This window comes from Peromyscus leucopus, chromosome 13 (assembly GCF_004664715.2).
Source record: "Peromyscus leucopus breed LL Stock chromosome 13, UCI_PerLeu_2.1, whole genome shotgun sequence".
NCBI classification, from domain to species: Eukaryota; Metazoa; Chordata; class Mammalia; order Rodentia; family Cricetidae; genus Peromyscus; species Peromyscus leucopus.
This window is the reverse complement of record NC_051074.1, coordinates 26,900,010-26,919,610: the sequence shown is the minus strand read 5'-3', so window position 1 is coordinate 26,919,610 and position 19,601 is coordinate 26,900,010. Positions and strand designations below refer to the sequence as shown.

The following is a 19,601-nucleotide window of genomic DNA, read 5'->3' as shown; positions in this document are numbered from 1 at the left end:
CGCTATTTAAGGGGCAGGCCACTGGGATTCCAGAGGACCCGGGTTCAATTCCCGGCAGGCAACGACATGGAGGATCACAACCACCTGTAATGAGATCTGGCGCCCTCTTCTGGCCGGCAGTGCAGGCATGCGTACAGGCAGAACACTGTATACATAATACATACATACATACATACATAAATAAATAAATACATAAATAAATCTTAAAAAAAATCAGAGATCCACCTGCCTCTGTAGGCACCAGGCACACATGTGATATACATACACACAAAACACACAGACAAAACACTTAACAAGATTTAAAATTTAAAAATTTTAATTTAAAATCATATTTTTATTTTTATTTATGCTATGTGTATACAGATTCCTGTGGAGACTGGAAGCATATGTCGAATCCCGTGAAGCCGAGGCTACAAGCAGTTGAGTCCTCTGGGACAGAGGCATGCACTCTTGACTTCTGAGTCATCTCTGTGACCCCCACTTGTAAAAAGCTTTGGACATCTATTTTTATGTGAGTTTATGACAAAACGTAGCTTCTCTGTCAGGTTTCCTGACTGTATCATCTGTTCTCACAAGAACAGTGCCTACTAAGAAGGTGTGTATGTTTTTGATAGTTTGTTTGCTGTAGGTCCCTGGGTGGTCTCGAACTACCAACCTGGCCTCAGACTTGAGTCATTTCTCCTGCCTGTGCTTCCTAAGTGCGAGCATTACCAGCGTGGGCCACCACACCTAGCAAGAAGGGATGCTTTATATCTTGTTGTATTTTCCTGTTCCGTATTGAAACTGTCTTCCTCCATTTGTGATGACCCGAACGCAAACAAACCTCAACAAGGAAAGGCCCCAAACCTCCAGCCTCCCACTCTCTACTGCATAACAGTGGGCAAGTGTTTAATGCCAATGAACCCTTAAACCTGGGCATGAGCGGCGAAAATGGAAACTCTCATTAAGTATATTTAACATACATGCACAATCACGCACAAGAACACACACACAGGCCTGAGGGTGCACCTCAGTGGTAGAGCACATACCAGCATGCATGGTGAGCCCGCGGGTTCAAATATCCCCTCTTGCCGATACACCAAAATGCAAACAAATATTAAAAGTTTAAGTGGATAAGCGTTCTAGATTCACAAACATCTCTGACCAAGATGAACGTTCCAGAGCTCTAAAAAGTTGACCGATATTATGTCTCCAACAAATGTTATTAATCTTGATGGCAGTTTTTTATATTCTTCTAATATCTCTATGCATTAGGGAATCAAAACACTAGTTTGGCAGCACACACCTGAAGTCCAAGCACTCTGGAGGTGGAGGCAAGACTATCAGGAGTTCAAGACCAGCCTTGGCTGCATTAAGAAAAAAGAAAGATAGAAATAAAAACTTTCCCAGTCCCTATTCTTCACAAGAAATGACCCAATTTCTGAAATATTATTGCTCAATGTCCAAACAGACCATGAAAATGAAAAAACAAAGAGTTTACACACAACTGCTCCTGTGACTGAGAACTTAGGCAGCATCTCCCATGAGTCTCATACAGCTGTCACTCCGTGAGCCATAAAACCACAGGGCAACAGAAATAGTTATCTCATGTGTCACAGCCAGTGAGTCATTCAGTTAGATAAACAGCAAGATTCCAGTAGAGGTCACTGCCACTCACTTCAACACCAGAAGGAGGTGGTGATGTTTTAATAGTGTGTGTGTGTGTGTGTGTGTGTGTGCACATGCTCACAAGCGTGCATCCATGTAAATGCAAACTCAGAAGAGGGTGTTGATCCCCTAGAGCTGGAGTCACAGATAAGTGTGAACCACCTAATATGGGTCCTGGGAACACAGCTTGCTTAGGCTCTCAGAATGAGGGGCACGTGCTCTTACCCTCCTGGTAAGGTGTTTTATTTTTATTATGTGTGTTACCCTCCACCCTGTGTGCACACACATGAGTGCTGGCACCTGTGTGGGTCTCAGATCTCCTGGCCTTAGAATCACAGGCAGTTGTGAGTCACCTGATGTGGGTTCTGGGGACTGAACTCAGATGCTGTGGAAGAATAGTCAGTGCTCTTAACCACTGAGCCACCTCTCCAGCCTTGATTTCGTTCTGAAACAAGGTCTCATGTACCCCAGGCCAACCTTAAACTTGTGATGTAGCCAAGCTGGCCTTCGGTTTCTGACCTTCCTTCCTCTATGGACTTCCTAAATGCTGAGATTACTGTTCATCACCATGCCTGGTTTTAAAATCATGAATTGGCTGAGAAGAAAATGTGAATGGCGTGTACTAAGATTGTTTTGAAAACCAATTATTTCTTTCAAGACATCTACTGTATCTCATTACTCTGAATCAATTTTAAGTCTTGTGAACCAATGCTTTATCAAATGTACATAGATTATTTTAAGGATAACATATGACTGATGATAATTTTTTAAATGTAGTGAAATTATTCCTATATATCAATATCATCATTGAAATGGTAGATAGTGGGGTAGATGGGATAAATTATGACAATTCCTACATTATTCAAAAGTGGGGCTTTTTTGCTCTGTGTCTGTGTGTGTGTGTGTGTGTAACTCTGTCCTGTAACTCACTGTGCAGACCAGCCTCCTTGAACTCATAGAGATCTACCTGCCTCTGCCTTTGAAGTGCTGAGATTAAAGGCATGTATCCCAATGAAAGTACTAGTTTGTGAACATAAAATACTTTCTACTAAAACACATTCATTTAAGTGTCATCTCTGCCAAAAAAATAATTAGGGCTCCCTGAACAAATGACTGGTTTTAGGTTAGAAGCAGGCCTGTATCATTATTGTTCCAGGAGGTAAGAATGTGTTCAAACACACATCTGGGGAGCAGTTTGATGGCCCAGTGGGTGGAGGCACCTGCTGCTGAGCTTGATGGCCTGAGTTCAACCCCAGGAATCCATGTGGTAGGAGAAAACTGGTCCCTTTACATACACATGTATTCTGTGGCATAAACATTCCCCATCTCCCCCCACACACAAAGTAAACATAATTAAATTTTTTTAAGTAAATGCCAAATTCTTTAAAAATAACAGAAAATACATAGAACAAGTAAAAAGCAGGGGTCTACAAGAATAGTCTCTGGATGAACAAATTTAGAATGATTTAAGCATGTACCAAACAATAAAAATGAGAACAGTAGCCAGGCATGGTGGAGCACGCCTTGATCCCAAAATTTGGGAGGCAGAGGCAGGCAGATCTCTGGGAGTTTGAGGCCAGCCAGGGCTACATAGTAAGACTCTGTCTGCAAAAAAATTAAAAATAAAATAAAAAACAATAGTTTAAAATTCTGAAGGATGTGTGTTTTAAATCAGGGTTTTGTCTGTGTGATGAAATATCTAAGCAAAATACCTTCTAAAGGAAGATTCTGCCTCATGGCTCCAGAGTTCCCAGAGTTTCCTCCGATCATGGCTAAGAGAACAGGATGGAGCAGAACTGTTCATGTCACGGTGGTCAGGAGTCAGCACTAGCGAGATTTTGTTTTCCGTTCTCAATTTTCCCCATCCATTCTGTCCAGGCCGGCAGCCTGCAGGGTGGTGCCGCCCACTTTCAGAGCAGGCCTCCCCTCTCTTAAAATGTCCTCACAGACACACACAGAGGGACGTTCTACCGATCTCCCAGGGGCCTTCAGTCCCATCAAGTGAACTGTCAAGTTTCAGTATCATCATTTCACAGAAGTGACTGAGTGTCTGCGCTTGTGGTGTCCAAGGTCTTGGGATAAATGGTCCTTTCTGAGGGACATGTGCATTCAAATGGAATAATATAGGAAGCTCACTCTATTTAATATAAGTATAGACTCTACACTCCCAACACAAAGATAAGGCTCCTGGTGGGACATCATTAAAATTAAGTAACAAAAAAAAGATTAAAAGTACTTTCTTTTATTAATTTCATAATACTTTAAAAAAAATCTGAGTCATATTGAATGCTATCTTAGATGTGTTACCTTAAAAAATAAGTAAACCTGTTGGCTATGACTATATTCTATCAGTAATAAATATCCTAATATTGAACTATCTCATAGCTTTTTTTTTTAAATAAAAGATGGCCAGAGACGTATCAGGCTTTCCAATGTTGAATTATCTTATAACTTTTGACATAAAGGAAAAGATGGATAGAGTTATCACGTGATCTGAAATGAAGCAAACAAACATAGTTCACAATTGTACCGGGTGGTTTTGTGTGTCAACTTGACACAAGCTGGAGTCATCAGAGGAAGGAGCCTCAGTTGAGGAAATGCCTCCATGAGATCCAGATGTAGGGCATTTTCTCAATTAGTGATCAATGGGGGAGGGCCAGCCCATGGTGAGTGGGGCCATCCCTGGGCTGGTGGCCCTGGGTTCTATAAGAAGGTGGGCTGAGCAAGCCAGGGGAAGCAAGCCAGTGAGCAGCACTCCTCCGTGGCCTCTGCATCAGCTCCTGCCTCCGGGATCCTGCCCTGTGCTGTGGGATGATCCTCCTGTACACTGTGGGTATGTATTGCTCTCACTGGTTGATAGTAAAGCTGTTTTAGCCTATGACAAGGCAGGATAAGATTAGGTGGAACAGTCAAACTAAGGACTCGGAGGAAGAGGGGTGGAGTCGAGAGAGACTGGAGCCAGCTGCCCAAGAAACAAGATGCCAGAGGACCAGTAAAGCCACAGACCACATGGCAATACATAGATGAATAAAAATGGGTTAATTTAAATGTAAGAGCTAGTTAGTAATAAGCCTGTGCCATCAGCCAAGCATCCTGTAATTAATATCAGTGTTTGTGTGTTTATTTGAGATCGGGCAGACAAGACAAAAAGCACCTCCTCTGATTACAGCCCTGTTTGAGTTCCTGTCCTGACTTCCTTCAGTGATGAACAGCAACGCTGACGTGTAAGCCTAATAAATCCTTTCCTCCCCAACTTGCTCTTTGGTCATGGTGGGTTTCATCACAGCCATAGAAACCCTAAGACAATGTAACATCACATTGCTAATGTATTGTTATGTTATTGTTAATGTAATGAAATCAGGGCCAATGCCTTAAACAGGTACAGTACAGGTGAATATTGATTTTTAATTAAATTTAAATGGAAGCAGAGGAATGAGAATCAGGAGTTCAAGACCAGCCTCAGCTACATAACAAGTTCAAGGCCAATCTGGGTCACAGAATCTCCTCTTAAAAAAAAAAAGAAAGAAAGAAAAGAAAAGAAAAGGAAGGAAGGAAGCAAGCTACATGTACTGGTTGGGAAGCAGAAATAATCCAAAAAAAATTTTAATTAAAAGCTTTGCCGTAAACCAACCTGCTTCTGAAAGGAAACTGCTATTAATTGAGTTAATAAAGATTACACTTCATGTCCCTGGGAAACATAAAAGCCAGAGAAACAGAAATGAACTGTGCACCACACTTTAACAACATTTACCTTTGACAAAAGGCAGAGGCAACAAATAAAACGGGCTGTGGAGGCTACAATAATCTAATAAACCAATTTACAAGGCAGAATGCACATTATCCCCAATGTCAATAGAAAATAGTGATCAGACGCCAGGCTGCCTAAGGAGGAGTGAACTAGCCCAGGCTGGGAAATAACGACAACATTTAAATTATATAGAGTACATTCTCTGACTATAATGCCTCAAGACAGAAATCAGTAATGAGATTTTAAATTCTAACTTTTTAAACGTGTATGGGTGTTTTGCCTGCATGCACATCCATGTGCTAAATGCAGACCTGGTGCACGGTGAGGCCAGAAGAGAACCCTGGGTCCCTTAGAATTGGAGATACAGGCAGTTGTAAGCTGCCATGTATGTGCTGGGAACTGAGTCTGGGTCCTCTGGAAGAGCAGCCAGTGTTCTGTTACATCATTTCTCCAGCACCTGAGATGTCAAAGTCTAAATAACCAGAATTTAGCAATTTAACTACAAATGCACGTGAGCATTAAGTTAAATTGCATGTAGGCAAAACATCCAGATTCTAGTAGTAACTTCCTGCAACCGTTTTCTTCATGCATGGCTATATACTTGCACACACAGATTACAAATTGAGTCCTATTGTGCAGGAAAATGATGAAGAAAGTAACATATAAACTGTTACTAACCTTCATGAATTGACAGAGGTGGAGCTTTAGTGAGCCTGCTATTCTGGAAGAGATGTGATAGTCTCATAAACTCATCACCCCCCCCACCCCCCCCACCCCACCCCCCACTCCCCGCCAGCCCAGCTTTATCATTGTCATAACCACTGAAATTAAGAAAAAGAGCCAGGCGGTGGTGGCACACGCCTTTAATCCCGGCACTCCGGAGGCAGAGGCAGGCGGATCTCTGTGAGTTTGAGGCCAGCCTGGTCTCCAAAGCCAGTTCCAGGAAAGGCGCAAAGCTATACAGAGAAACCCTGTCTTGAAAAACCAAAAAAAAAAAAAAAAGGAAAAGAAAAAAAGAAAAAAAACATTTTCAGGTCATAGTGGTGTACTCCTTTAATCAGAGGGAGGCAGAGGCAGGCAGATCTCTGTGAGTTCAAGGCCAGCCTGGTCTACATAGTAAGTTCCAGGACAGCCAGGGTTATGTGTCCAAAAAAAAGAGAGAAAGGAAAAAAAAGAAAAGAAAAAGAAAGAGAACAATTTGAAGATAGCAAGTACTTTACTCATGAAGTAAATATCAGACGTAGGCATGACAGGTGAAAAACTGAACTAAATCATCCTTCTGACTTCGGATTCCAAAGAGGCCAGGGACTGCGCTTCTGCCTCGCCACGCCCCTTGTGGCTTCACCCTCTTTCCCCATGGCACACCGCAGCAGCGTGTTCTGTAACTGGCAGCCAGTCAGCTGGGGATTTGCTCTCTCCTGGTGACAAAGCCAGGCTGTGCTGTCAGCTTCCGCTCCTGCTGGTAGCTCTCGGTCTCCACTGCTACCAAGGAAACATCCTGCCCCGAGGACCTGAAATTAAGTAGAGGATTGTTGGTTTAGTTGTGACTCATTCTCAGAATTTTCTCCTTCGAAGGTTGAGGCCAGAGGCCTCTACACTGCGCCTTCAAATGAAACACCGGAGAATATATATACACATGTACATGGAACTGATAAAAATCAAAATGAGATGAATGGGAAAACCCTCCATTGCTAATAGTTGAAGTGTTAGTACTTTGTTGCATTTTTTCCTTTATTTTTTGTGTAAACTTCTACAAAGTATTTTTCTTTGCTTATTTTTGAGATAGGGTTTCTCTGTGTAGCTCTGGCAGTCCTGGAACTCACTCTGTAGACCAGGCTGGCTTCGAACTCAGCGATCTGCCTGCCTCTACCTCACAAGCCTGGGATTAAAGGTGTGCGCCACCACTGCCTGGCTCTTCCTACAAAGTTTTAATAAAATAAGGAACAGTTTTAGCTGGACAGTGGTGGCCTTTAATCCTAGCACTCAGAGGCAGGGATAGGTGGATTTCTGTGAGTTCGAGGCCAGCCTGGTCTATAGAGTGAGTTTCAGGACCACCAGAGCTACACAGAGAAACCCTGTCTGGGGGTTTAGGGGGAAAGACCTAAAATTTAAAAGACAAGTTGTCTGAATTATTCCTGCCCTCAGCCTCAATTTCCAGGAACAATTTTTAAGACTTTTATGAGTTCTGTTTTTTCTGGTGACTATAGTGAACAGTTTCCAATTATGTGTCTATGTCTCCCTTACCTCTTAACTAATTTGCATTAACATTTTAAACATTTACATGACGTTCCATAATTACGATTAAGTGTTTTGTGCTTTGGCATTGAATTATTCCTGGATGTTTTAACCAAAACATTTTTAGCCAGTCACTGTGTCTATACTATTTGTTGGAGACTCAGATAGGGACTTGCAGGGAAAATGGAATTCTATGTCACAAAGGCCCTTTCCCTCTTTAGAAGAAATGGTCTCAATACCCTTAGTCCCATAGATGCCTGTGGTGGTTTGAATGAAAATGTCCCCCATAGTTTCGGGCATTTGACACTTGGTCCCCAGATGGTGGTCCTGTTTGGGTATGTTTAGAATGATAGTCTTGTTGGAGGAAGTATGTCCCTGGAGGCAAGCTTTGAGGAATCAAGAACTATATGGCACTCCCTATTAGCCCTTCTTGTTGTTAGATTTTCTTTTACTCTAGCCCCATGTTGGAACACCAAATTGTTGTTGGTTATTTCCACTCTTTTGGGGGGTCTGCCATCCAGCTCCCAAATAAATCACACATGGAGGTTTATTCTTAATTATAAAGCCTTAGCTTGGCTTGTTTCTTGCCTGTAGCTAGAGTTTTCCTGCCTTGCCTACAGTCAGGACAAATCTCTGTCACCCGCCAGTCCCACAGCCACTCAGACCCAACCAAGTAAACACAGAGATTTATATTGCTTACAAACTGTATGGCCATGGCAGGCTTCTTGCTAACTATTCTTATATCTTAAATTAATCCATTTCCATAAATCTATACCTTGCCACGTGGCTCATGGCTTACTGGTGTCTTCACATGCTACTTGTCATGGCGGTGGCTGGCAGTGTCTCCCTCCGCCTTCCTGTTCTTTCTTTTCTCCTCTCTGTTAGTCCCGCCTATACTTCCTGCCTAGCCACTGGCCAATCAGTGTTTTATTTATTGACCAATCAGAGCATTTGACATACAGACCATCCCACAGCACTTGCCAGCTTTTCGTAACTTTAAATTATCCCTTCTACCTTTTGCCTCTGGGCTTTTCTCTTCCTTTTACTTATGTATATTTTACTTTCACTATTACTCTGTGTCTGGCTGTGTGGCTGTGTGGCTGTGTGGCTGGCCCCTAGCATCCTCCTCTCCTTGTTCTCTTGCTCTTTCTTCCTCTTTCTCCTCCCACATTTCTCCTCCTATTTATTCTCTCTGCCTGCCAGCCCTGCCTGTTTCTCTCTCCTGCCTCCCTATTGGCCGTTCAGCTCTTAATTAGAACCATCAGGTGGTTCTAGACAGGCAAAGTAACACAGCTTCACAGAGTTAAACAAATGCAACATAAACAAGTAACACACCTTAAAATAATATTCAACGATACATTCTGCTTTGTATGTGTAGTTCAAGATGTGAGCCTCAACTCTCAGCTTCCAGTTCCAGTGACCATGTCTAGCTACATGCTTCCCAGCTCCCTGTCAAGACGGCGACAGACTTATCCCTCTGGAGCCATAAGCCCCAAATAAAGCCTTCTTTAAATTGACTTGGCCATAGTGTTTTATCCCAGCAGCAGAAAGTAACTAATACGATGCTTTTTCTTGCTTTCTTGTTTTCACAGACTTATTCCAAATCCGCCACTGTTTTTTTTATTAAAAACATAAAATATTAACTTGCCGGACGGTGGTGGCACACGCCTTTAATCCCAGCACTCGGGAGGCAGAGGCAGGCGGATCTCTGTGAGTTCGAGGCCAGCCTGGGCTACCAAGTGAGTTCCAGGAAAAGCTATGCAGAGAAACCCTGTCTCGAAAAACCAAAAAAAAAAAAAAAAAAAAAACCACAAAAAAAACCCATAAAATATTAATTTAATATTAGTGGTTTGGTGGTGCTGGCTGTTGAACCTGGTATCACATGGGATAGGTGAATAACTAACATTATGCCCCCAGCCCTTGTTTATATTTTTTTAATTGCCCTTTTCCTTTTATAGGAAAAAAAAATCCTCATACCAAGTTGAATTTTTGTGATTCCTCATATCAGGAAATACCTCCCCCATCTCTTCTCACTGTGATGCTAGGCAAGGAATAGAAATCAAGCGTCAGGGTTGGGGTGTGGCTCAGTTGGTAGCAAGCTTGTCTAGCGTACACCAGGGCCTGGCGTCAATCCCCGGGACTGAATAAAATGGTGTGGTGATGCACACATGTAATCCCAGTGCTTCCCAGAGAGGAAGATTTCAAGTTCAAAGCCCTTGCTGTATAGTGGATTTGAAGCTATCCTGAGCTACATGAGCTCCTTTCTCCAAAAATGAAAAAACTGTCGAAAATACTTACAAAATCTCCTTAGAAGAAGATGGGGGAGGGTTGGTGAGAAGAAGGAAAGGCTCAAAGGAGATTCTTTCATTAGCTTTGGTTGCCCCTGGGCCCTTGCTCTGGTTATTTATTGTTATTTAACAGTCCTAAACTCGGTGGTCAAAAGCAACACCCATTTTATTATTGCCAATGATTCCATGTGTTTACTGGGTCTGTTGGGCCAGCTCTTAGCTGTATGTGATGTGGGCTGTGGCTGTGTTCATCTGGGCATGTGGCTGGGCGGGGCCGTCTCAGTCACCCCTTCCCATGGCTGCCAGGGACAGAGGCTGGCAGCTGGCCGCTCAGCAGGGCTGTTGGCTGGACACGCACTTGGCCTGTCCGTGTGGCTTGTGCTTTTCACAGCATGGCAGCTGAGTTCCCAATGTCCCCAGAGAAGTAGGCAGACACTGCCAGACCTCCTCTCTTCCAAGCGGGGTCTACAGAGCTTGGGCCTCCCTGGGAAGGCCGCATTGCCTGCCATTGGCCATCTTTGTGGTCCTGAAAAGGCTCCCGTCTCCTCCAGCATCACATTCACCCTGGCTCGGCTTGCTTTCCTGGCTCTGCTGTGCTCTCGCCCTTTCATTGTCTTGGGGTTTTTGTTGGTTTGATTTTTTTTTTTTTTTTTAAATTTTGAATCTTTCATCCATGGAACCTTGAAGAAGGAGAATTATGATCGTCAGGTAGTGGTGTTCTTTTGGGAAGGCTATGGAATCTTTGGGAGGAAGAACCGTACTGGAGGAAGTGGATCACTCAGGGTGGGTCTTGAGACTTAATGGTCCTGCCCACGTTCTGTTTACTTTCTGATTTCTAACACAATGCGGCTCCTGCCACGATGCCTTCCCGCCATGATATGGTGTACCCACATAAAATACAAGCCAAAACAAACCCTTCAGCCCTTAAGCTGTTTGCTGTCAGGTATTTTGTTACAGAGTCCAGAAAGTAACTAAGGGCCAGGCGTGGCATGCATGTCTTTAACAGAAGTACTCAGGAGACGGGGGCAGGTAGATCTTTGATCTTGGTGAGATTGAGCCCAGCCATGCAGCCATGGGTATACAATGATACTCTGGGGTTTTGTTTTGTTTTGGTTTGGTTTTGGTTTTTTATTTTTGCCGTTCCCCCCCCCCCAAGGGGTGAGGGGGAGCTAGTACAGCTACTTATCAAGTAACAATGGGTGTGTTTGCCTCATAGTTTTTGAGATCCAGGTTTAAGACTGGGTGAGTCCACTGCTTTGGGCCTTTGGTGAGGATGGCCAATGGCTGTGCAGCAGAGAGAGACAGCATGGATCAGGTCCCACAACCCCCCTCAGTGGTCTTCTTTCAGTCTCCTAAAGACCTCCCACTAGACCTCACCCGAGGAGTTCACAGCGTCTTCCAAGGCACCATCCTAGGACACCAAGTGCTACCCACATGCCAACCATAGCAGGAGTGTGTCCACCGTCATCATCTAGCGCCAAAGCCTCGGGCTTTTGTGGGTGTGTCCTGGAACTTTTATCTCAGTATATTACTGACCAAGTAGTTTCATACCATGAAATAATACAATTTTTCTGTTTGTTTTTTGAGTTTTGAGACACGGTCACAGTATGTATATTTGGTTGTCCTAGAACTCACTATGTAGACCACACTGGCCCTGAACTCAGAGAGATCCACCTGCCTCTGCCTTCAGAGTGCTAGGATTAAAGGTGTATATATGCCATCACACCTGGCTTTTATTATTATTAGTAGTAGTAGTTTATTTTTATTTTATGTGTGTCTTACAGTTTTTATTGCTGTGAAGAGACACCATGACCAGAGCAACTCTTATAAGAAAAATATTTTAATTGAGGGGGCTCACTTACAGTTTCAGAGGTTCGGTTTATTATCATCATGATGGGGAGCGTGGCAGCATGCAGGCAGATGTGGTCCTTGAACTGAGCATCCTACATCTTGCAGGCAACAGGAAGTAGACTGAGACACTGGACAGTATCCTGAACATAGGAAACCTCAAAACCTGCCCCCATAGTGACACACTTCCTCCAACAAGGTCATACCACTCCAACAAAGCCATACCTCCTAATAGTGCCACTCCCTGTGGGATTATGGGGGTCATAAACAAACTACATTCAAACTGCTACATTGTATGGATGACTTGTTGTAAACTGTCATGTGGGTGCTGGGAACTGGACCCATCTCTCCAGGCACCCAAAATACTCTCTTGCAGACGTCATTAAAATCACAGTATTGAGAAGTAATAGACAATAGATACAACAATGATAACTATTTATCCCTATGTTTGATTGAATAAAATATGTGCTGCTGATTTCTATTATAACTCCTCCAATTGATTAAAAAAAAAAAAAAAGACAGGGTCTTAAAATGTAGCCCTGGCTCATCTGGCATGAGGTTGTAGCCCACACTGGCCTCAAACTCATGGAGGTGTGTGCCACTACACCCAGCTCTCTCTTTTTATTCAGTGAGGGACCAAGCTCATGGTTGCTGCTGCCAGTTGGAGTGGCTATTCTCGCATCAGTTAACCTAATCTTGAAATGCTGGAGCTGATGAAATGGTTCAGAGGGTAAAGGAACTTGCCATGAAGCCTGGTGTCTCTCTCAGTCTACTCCAAGAACCTGCATGGTGGAAGACGACAACTGACTCTTGATCTATAGATTTGCATCGTGGCATGAGGGCAGGACAATACACATACAAACAAACAAACAAATAAATGTAATTTTTTTGTTTTATTTAAGAAATCTAGAGATATAACCCAGAGACTTGTCCCCTGGGTGGTTCTAGACATTATCAGTTTGACAATCAATAATCAATATTGACTTTCAGGATCCTTTTTAAATTTTATTTATTTTTATTTTATGTGCATTGGTGTTTTGCCATGGGTGTCGGGTCCCCTGGAACTGGAGTTACAGACAGTTGTGAGCTGCCATGTGGGTGCTGGTAATTGAACCTGGGTCCTTTGGAAGAACAGTTGGTGCTTTTAACCGCTGGGCCATCTCTCCAGCCCCCTTAATTGGTTATCTTAAGGGGGTCCATTCCAGGACCTATAAAAGACCAAAGACCTCAAATTTTTAATTAAGCCTGCTTTGTTTTCACTTGTTTAAAAACTGGTTTTACTGAGTCCAGATAGAGGGCTCAGCCGTTTAAAGCTCTTGTTGCTCTTCCAGAGGACCTGGGTTGGTTCCCAGCACCTGCATTAGGCACCCCACAGCTGTCCCTAACTCCAGCTCTAGAGATTTGATGCCCTCCTTAGGCATCTGTGGGCACTGAATGCACATAATGCACAGACACACAGGCAGGCCAACACTCATACACACAAAATAAATCTTTCTTTTAAAATTTGGCTTTACTGGGCTGGAGAGATGGCTCAGAGGTTAAGAGCACCAACTGCTCTTCCAGAGGCCCTGAGTTCAATTCCCAGCACCCACACAGTGGCTCACAACTATCTGTAATGAGATCTGGCACCCTCTTCTGTATATATAATAAATAAATAAATAAATCTTTTATAAAAAAATTGGTTTTACCAAGAAGCCAACCGACAAATATACCGTTGGTCTTTGGTCTTTTTAAGAGAACCAGCCACCCAGCTCTCGAATAAATCACACATGAAGGCTTATTATTACTTATAAATGCCCGGCCTTAGCTTGGCTTAGTTTCTAACCAGCTTTTCTTAATCTAAATTAACCTGTCTATCTTTTGCTTCTAGGCTTTTCCTGTTCTCTAACTTCTATAAATCTTACTCTTACTCCATGGCTTGCCGTGTGGCTGGGTGGCTGGCCCCTGGAGTCCTCTTCCTCTGGCTGCTCGATCTTTGCCCCTCCATCGATTTTCTTCCTCTATTTATTCTCTCTGCCTGACAGCCCCGCCTAGCCTTTCTCCTGCCTTGCTATTGGCTGGTTCTTTATTAGACCATCAGGTGTTTTACACAGGCACAGTAACACAGCTTCATAGAGTTAGACAAACGCAACATAAACAAAAGTAACGCACCTTAAAATATTCGACTACACAAATATTTGGTGATTTTTTTTTTCTTTTAACTTCAATTTACCTAAGATGTGAGGGTTTGTGGCATTCTACTCTGCCTCCTCTCTCCACTCCTTCTCTCTCTGGGCCACCCTTCCTACTCTGCTCTCCATCATGAATGGTCACTCCTGTCCAAATTCTCCTTGTATATCAAGAAGTTAAGTTTCCTTTCTTTCAACCTTTATACTATGTGTGGTGGTTTGAAAGAAAATGGTCCCCAAAAGGAGAGGTGTTATTAGGAGGTGTGGCCTTGTTGGAGGAACTGTGTCACTGTGGGGGCGGGCTTTGAGGACTCTTTTGCTTCAGCTGACCTCCTGTTCCTTGCAGGACTCTCAGCTACTCCTCCAGCACCATGTCTGCCTGAACGCCACCATGCTCCCGGCCATGATAATGGACTGAGCTTCTGAAACTGTAAGTGAGCCACTTCAATGTTTTCCTTAAAAGAGTTGCCGAGGCCATGGTGTCTCTTCACAGTAATAGAAACCCTAAGACACCATGGGACTGCAGAAAAGTCTCAGTAGTTAAGAGCATACATTACTCTTGTGGAAGACCCGAGTTCAGTTCCCAGCCCCCACGTTGGGTTGCTCACAGCTGCTTGTACCATCAGTAACTGCTCCAGGGAGATCTGACCCCTCTGGCCTTCATGAGAAACACACACACACACACACACACACACACACACACACACACACACACACACACACACAACTAAACGTAAATCTTTTAAATAATAAAACAAAAAACTCTCACACTCACTAAGCCTGGAGCTGGGGATGAGGTGGGGGTGGGGAACTCCGAACTCAGTTTCTGCCTGTCCAATCTGCTTAACCAAACAAAGGCTTTAGTCACAGGTGAATTCAGGTGCTTAAATGATGTCACCAAGATTGTATTTCCCACTCTTCCTCTCAGGTTTGTTTGTCTCTGTTGCTCTTCGCGTGTTCGCCCCGGTCTTATAAATAGTCTATGATTCATGCTTAGAGAGTGAGACCCCTCCCCAGCTTTCCCAGTGTGTCACACAGCAAATCTCTTGGAAGAAATGTGATTGGACTTGCTTGGGACAATGCCCGGTTGCCCTGTGTAAACATGGCTGGGTTGGCATGATTGGATGGGGCGGATTGTGTAGCCAGTCCCGTGGGGATCATTCAGGATCTGGGAAGGCCAATTCTCTGGAGCAAAGAGGGAGGCTTTGTTGAGAAGACAAAGGCCACAGCTGCCCACACCTCACACTCTTTGGGATGGAAATGTGCCCTGGCAGTATCCCTGCCCTCCTCTGGCTCATGCCTCGGGTTGAGGGTTAGCTGAAGGACCTTTACACTTCAAATGCCTATCGGGATGGGAATGCTGTGAAAAGATGAGGCTGTCTTGTGGCCTGGCTTTTCGTTTCCTTTTTTCCCTTAGTGATTAGAAAGGAGCAACAGTTACAAGTTACTTCATGAAAAGCCCTCGGCTTGTTTTTATTTTGCTTGCCTGTGAGCCACGGCTGAAACTGAAAAGCCTGTGAGAGTAAATAAGAATAGCGGGGAAAGACTAAAGGGGAAAATTACCTCATAAACCCCAGGCTTTCCAAATGAAATCATGGCTGCTGTGGTGACTTCACGCTCAAGGGCTCGGTGAATTACAACAGAACAGGGCAACTGGATGTGCAAAAGTGCTCAGTCAACTGGGTAACGGTGGTCCTGGGGCTAGGGGGATGCTGGGTAACCCAGTGGTCCTGGGGTCAGGGGAATGCTGGGTAACCCGGTGGTCCTGGGGTCAGGGGAATGCTGGGTAACCCGGTGGTCCTGGGGTCAGGGGAATGCTGGGTAACCCAGTGGTGCTGGAGTCAGGGGAATGCCTCGCTTTGAAGCTATTCACAGAAAGCAAAGTGACTGAGTACTGGGGGTCTGCCAGTCACAGTGCTGAGTACTAAGCACAATCATGAGTACTTCGACAGACAGAGTCGGCTTATATCTGATTTTGTGTTGCATGGATCTTTTATTTCCTCCACACGCTCCATTCTTTATGGTAAGTGGTGATTTTTAAAGGTTCTGCTTCCTTTATTTCCATTTGAAGAAGACGTAAAGGTCTGGGGATGTGCCTCAGTTGGTGGAGCGCTTGCCTGGTTTGCACGGAGGCCCAGGTCCCGTCCCCAGCGCGCATAAACCAGGCACGGTGGGACCCTAGAAGTGGAACCAGGAGGCTCAGAAGTCCGAGGGGGTTGGAAAGATGGCTCAGCAGTTGGGAGCAAGTACTGCCCTTGCAGAGGACTCAAGTTCAGCTCCCAGCACCCACATCAGAAGGTTCACAACTGTCTGTAACTCCAGCTCCAGAAGATCTGATTCCTCTGGCTTCCTCTGATACCCATTCTCACATGCACAAACCCACACACAGACACATAAACGTAATTAAAATAATCTTTTAAATGTCTTTTTATAAAGAAATTCAAGGTCATCCTTGGTTATGTAGTGGGTTTAAAGCCAGCCTGCCTGGGACCCATGGTCTAAAAAAAATAAATAGAAAATACAAAATAAAGTTCTATTAGGTTGCATACACTTACGTGACATATAATATCTTGAATCCTTCTAAAAACCCTGAGGTAAGTATGATTATCTTCAATTTAAGAACACTGACTGCTCTTCCAGAGGACTGAGGTTCGAGCCCCAGTACCCATATGGCAGCTCTCAGCAGTTTGCCTCCAGTTCCAGAAAGGAGATTTAAAAGAATTAAAGATCAGTCCAGGAAAGATTAAGGTGTCTCAATGAGACACCTTGTTGGAGAATATTATAACATGTATTACATTTATTTTTGCTGTGGAACATTTGTTTCATGATGCAGAGATGTGTTGCATTCTTTTATGCTGCATTTGTTTAACTCTGTGTTAATAAAGCTGTGTTATTGTGCCTGTCTAAAACACCTCATGGTCTAATAAAGAGCTGAATGGCCAATATTGAGGCAGGAGGGAAAAATAGGTGGGGTAGCCAGGCAGAGAGAATAAATAGAAGGAGAAATCTGGGAGGAGGAGAAGGAGAAGCAAGAGAGATCAAGGAATAAGAAAAGAAGGGGCGGGCCACCCAGCCACCCAGCCAGCCACGGAGTAAGATTGAAAGTAAGATTACAGAAGTAAGAAAAGGAAAAAGCCCAGAGGCAAAAGGTACATAGGATAATTTAAGAAAAGCTGGCAAGAAACAAGCCAAGCTAAGGCTGGGTATTAATAATTAAGAATAAACCTCCATGTGTGATTTATTTGGGAGCTGAGGGGCGGGGCCCCCCAAAGGAGCCAAAAAGAGCAAAAGAGTAAAAACAAAACAAACAAAAAACAGTAACACCTGTACCCATTTCTCACCACACCACATACAGGAAACAACCTCTGTGTGTGTGTCCACAGGTGAATGGACAAAAGGGTGCTACCCACATGCAACAGAGAACTATTCAACACTTGGAAGTCCTGGCAACGTGAGTGAACCTGTCCGTGGAGGAAGCCAGGGTCAGAAGTGCTGCACGGTTTCATTTATATGTGGACAACAGCAGAGTGGAACTCGTAACGGGGAAGTAAATGGTGGTTTCCAGGACCTGGGGCTTGGTGCAGTGGGGAGATGCAGGTCAAGAGGTGTGAGCTTTCAGACGTTGTGTTTGTATAGTGTGTGGAGATGGATAGCTGAGATTGAGGTAATAAAGAGCTGAACGTCCAGTAGCCAGGCAGGAGAGAATAGGTGGGACTTCCGGGGAGAGAGACGGCTGTGGGAAGAGGAGAGCTGGGGAGACACCATCAAGATGTAGGGGAAATAGGACAGGCAGTATGGAGATGAGGAATCGAGCCACATGGCAGAACGGAGATGAAAAAATACAGGTTAAGGTATAAGAGCTAGTTGGAAACAAACGTAGGCTAAAAGCCAAGCTTTCATAATTAATAATAAGTCTCCATGTCATTATTTGCAGGCTGGTAGTCCCGGTGAGAAAGTACTACTATGTTCAGTTATAAGATGAATCGATTCTGGAGATCCAACGTGTAACCCCATGAATGGCACACAGTGGGAAGGTGCTAAGAGAGACCATCTGAAATGCTCTTGATTCGCTAGGAGAGCAAACCTTTTTTTTTAAAAAAAAAATTGTGTTATTTTAAAATATTTATTTTATCTGCATGTGCACACAGGCGCGTGTATGTGTCCGGAATAGGGTGTCAGATCCCCTGGAGCTAGAGTTACAGATGCTTGTGAGCCACCAAAAATGGGCCCTGAGAACAGAACGTGGGTCCTCTGACAGAGTAGCAAGTGCTCTTAACCCTTGATCAGTGTCTCCAGTCATGGTTATTTTTAATTATTTGAATATGTGTATCTGTGAATGTACACATGTTAAGTGCAGATGCCCTCAGAGCCCCAGTCCAGGGGCTGCAGTTATAGGGAAATGTGAGCTATAAGCCATAGAAATTGTTGTTCCATCTGCTAGAGTGAACCTTTTTTTTCTTCCTTCCTTCCTTCCTTCCTTCCTTCCTTCCTTCCTTCCTTCCTTCCTTTCTTTCTTTAGATACGATCTCTCCACATAGCCCTAGATGTCCTGGAGCTCAAGATGTAGACCAAATTGGCCTTAAATTTACAGCGCTCTGCCTGCCCCTGCCTTGAGTGCTAGGATTAAAGGCTTGCTCCACCACACCCAGAGAGTAAATCAGTGTACACAAAGACACACACACAGTTGGAAACAATGTCAGATGACGACTATGTTAATTGGCATAATTTCATGATGTATGTGTATATCAAAACATTATACACCTTAAATATACACACATTTTAGTTGTCAAGTTGGGCTCAATTAACATGGGGTGAGTCTAAACCTAGTGGGGGAGCCCATCTAGGAGGGCAAATCTCCAGTTTTCCCCCCTGCAATGATATCATCTCACTCAAGGCTTTTATTTATACCTATTTTTTTGCCTTCCCTGGGTAAGTGCCTCGTGTGCCATTTCCCAGTTTGACACAGCTTATCTTTGTCCACTGCTGATTCATATCAGCATCTCTGGCTGGTCCTAGATCAGGTAGCTACGCCTGCCCTGACTGATCACCTGTGGGGGAGGCAGGAGGGCAGAGTTCCCTAAATGGTGTGAGTATTCATAAAGGTGACCAGCCTAGCCTTGAACATAGGCACTCCCAAATGCACCATTTTAAATCTATTAATAGCTGGCAGCCGCTGACATTTTAATCACAGGCGGTGCTGGAGAGGAACAATCCAGAGATGAAAGGAGGCATCAGCTAAGTGGTAGCAGGACCTAACTTGAAACATTAAATAACCACCAAGGGTTGAGTTTTCAGTTCTCCTGTAAGCAGCCTGAGGTGGCCTGGGGAAAATGGTTCACTGCTCTCGCAGCTGAGAAAAGCCAACCCAACCAGGCACATTTAGAGGATCAAATCTCCTTGTTCATTCTCTGTTCGTAAAGGTGTCCAAGCCATCAAGGATGTGTCTACCATAAAAGTCACCAAAGACCTGACAGATGTCACTTACAGAAGCAGTGTGAGCCGTGTACCCCGGGGCCAAGTGGGTCTGGTCCCAGAGCCAGTGGACCCAAATGAATGCTGTTTTTTTTTTTTTTTTTTTTAATTACATTTATTTCTGACTCACTGTGTCTCCGACTCTGTGTGTGTGCGCCATGGTGCATGTATAAAGGTCAGAGGACAACTTGCCTT

The 19,601-nt window shown here is 44.1% G+C and overlaps 1 long non-coding RNA gene across 1 annotated transcript; it reads left to right on the top strand.

Moving 5' to 3' along the window:
* Positions 1-1,713: 1,713 nt before the first annotated feature.
* On the top strand, positions 1,714-17,977 carry LOC119088944. The gene is made up of 3 exons (XR_005092705.1): positions 1,714-1,879; positions 4,777-4,871; positions 17,318-17,977. It is a non-coding gene; the product is annotated as an uncharacterized LOC119088944 (long non-coding RNA).
* Positions 17,978-19,601: the final 1,624 nt, after the last annotated feature.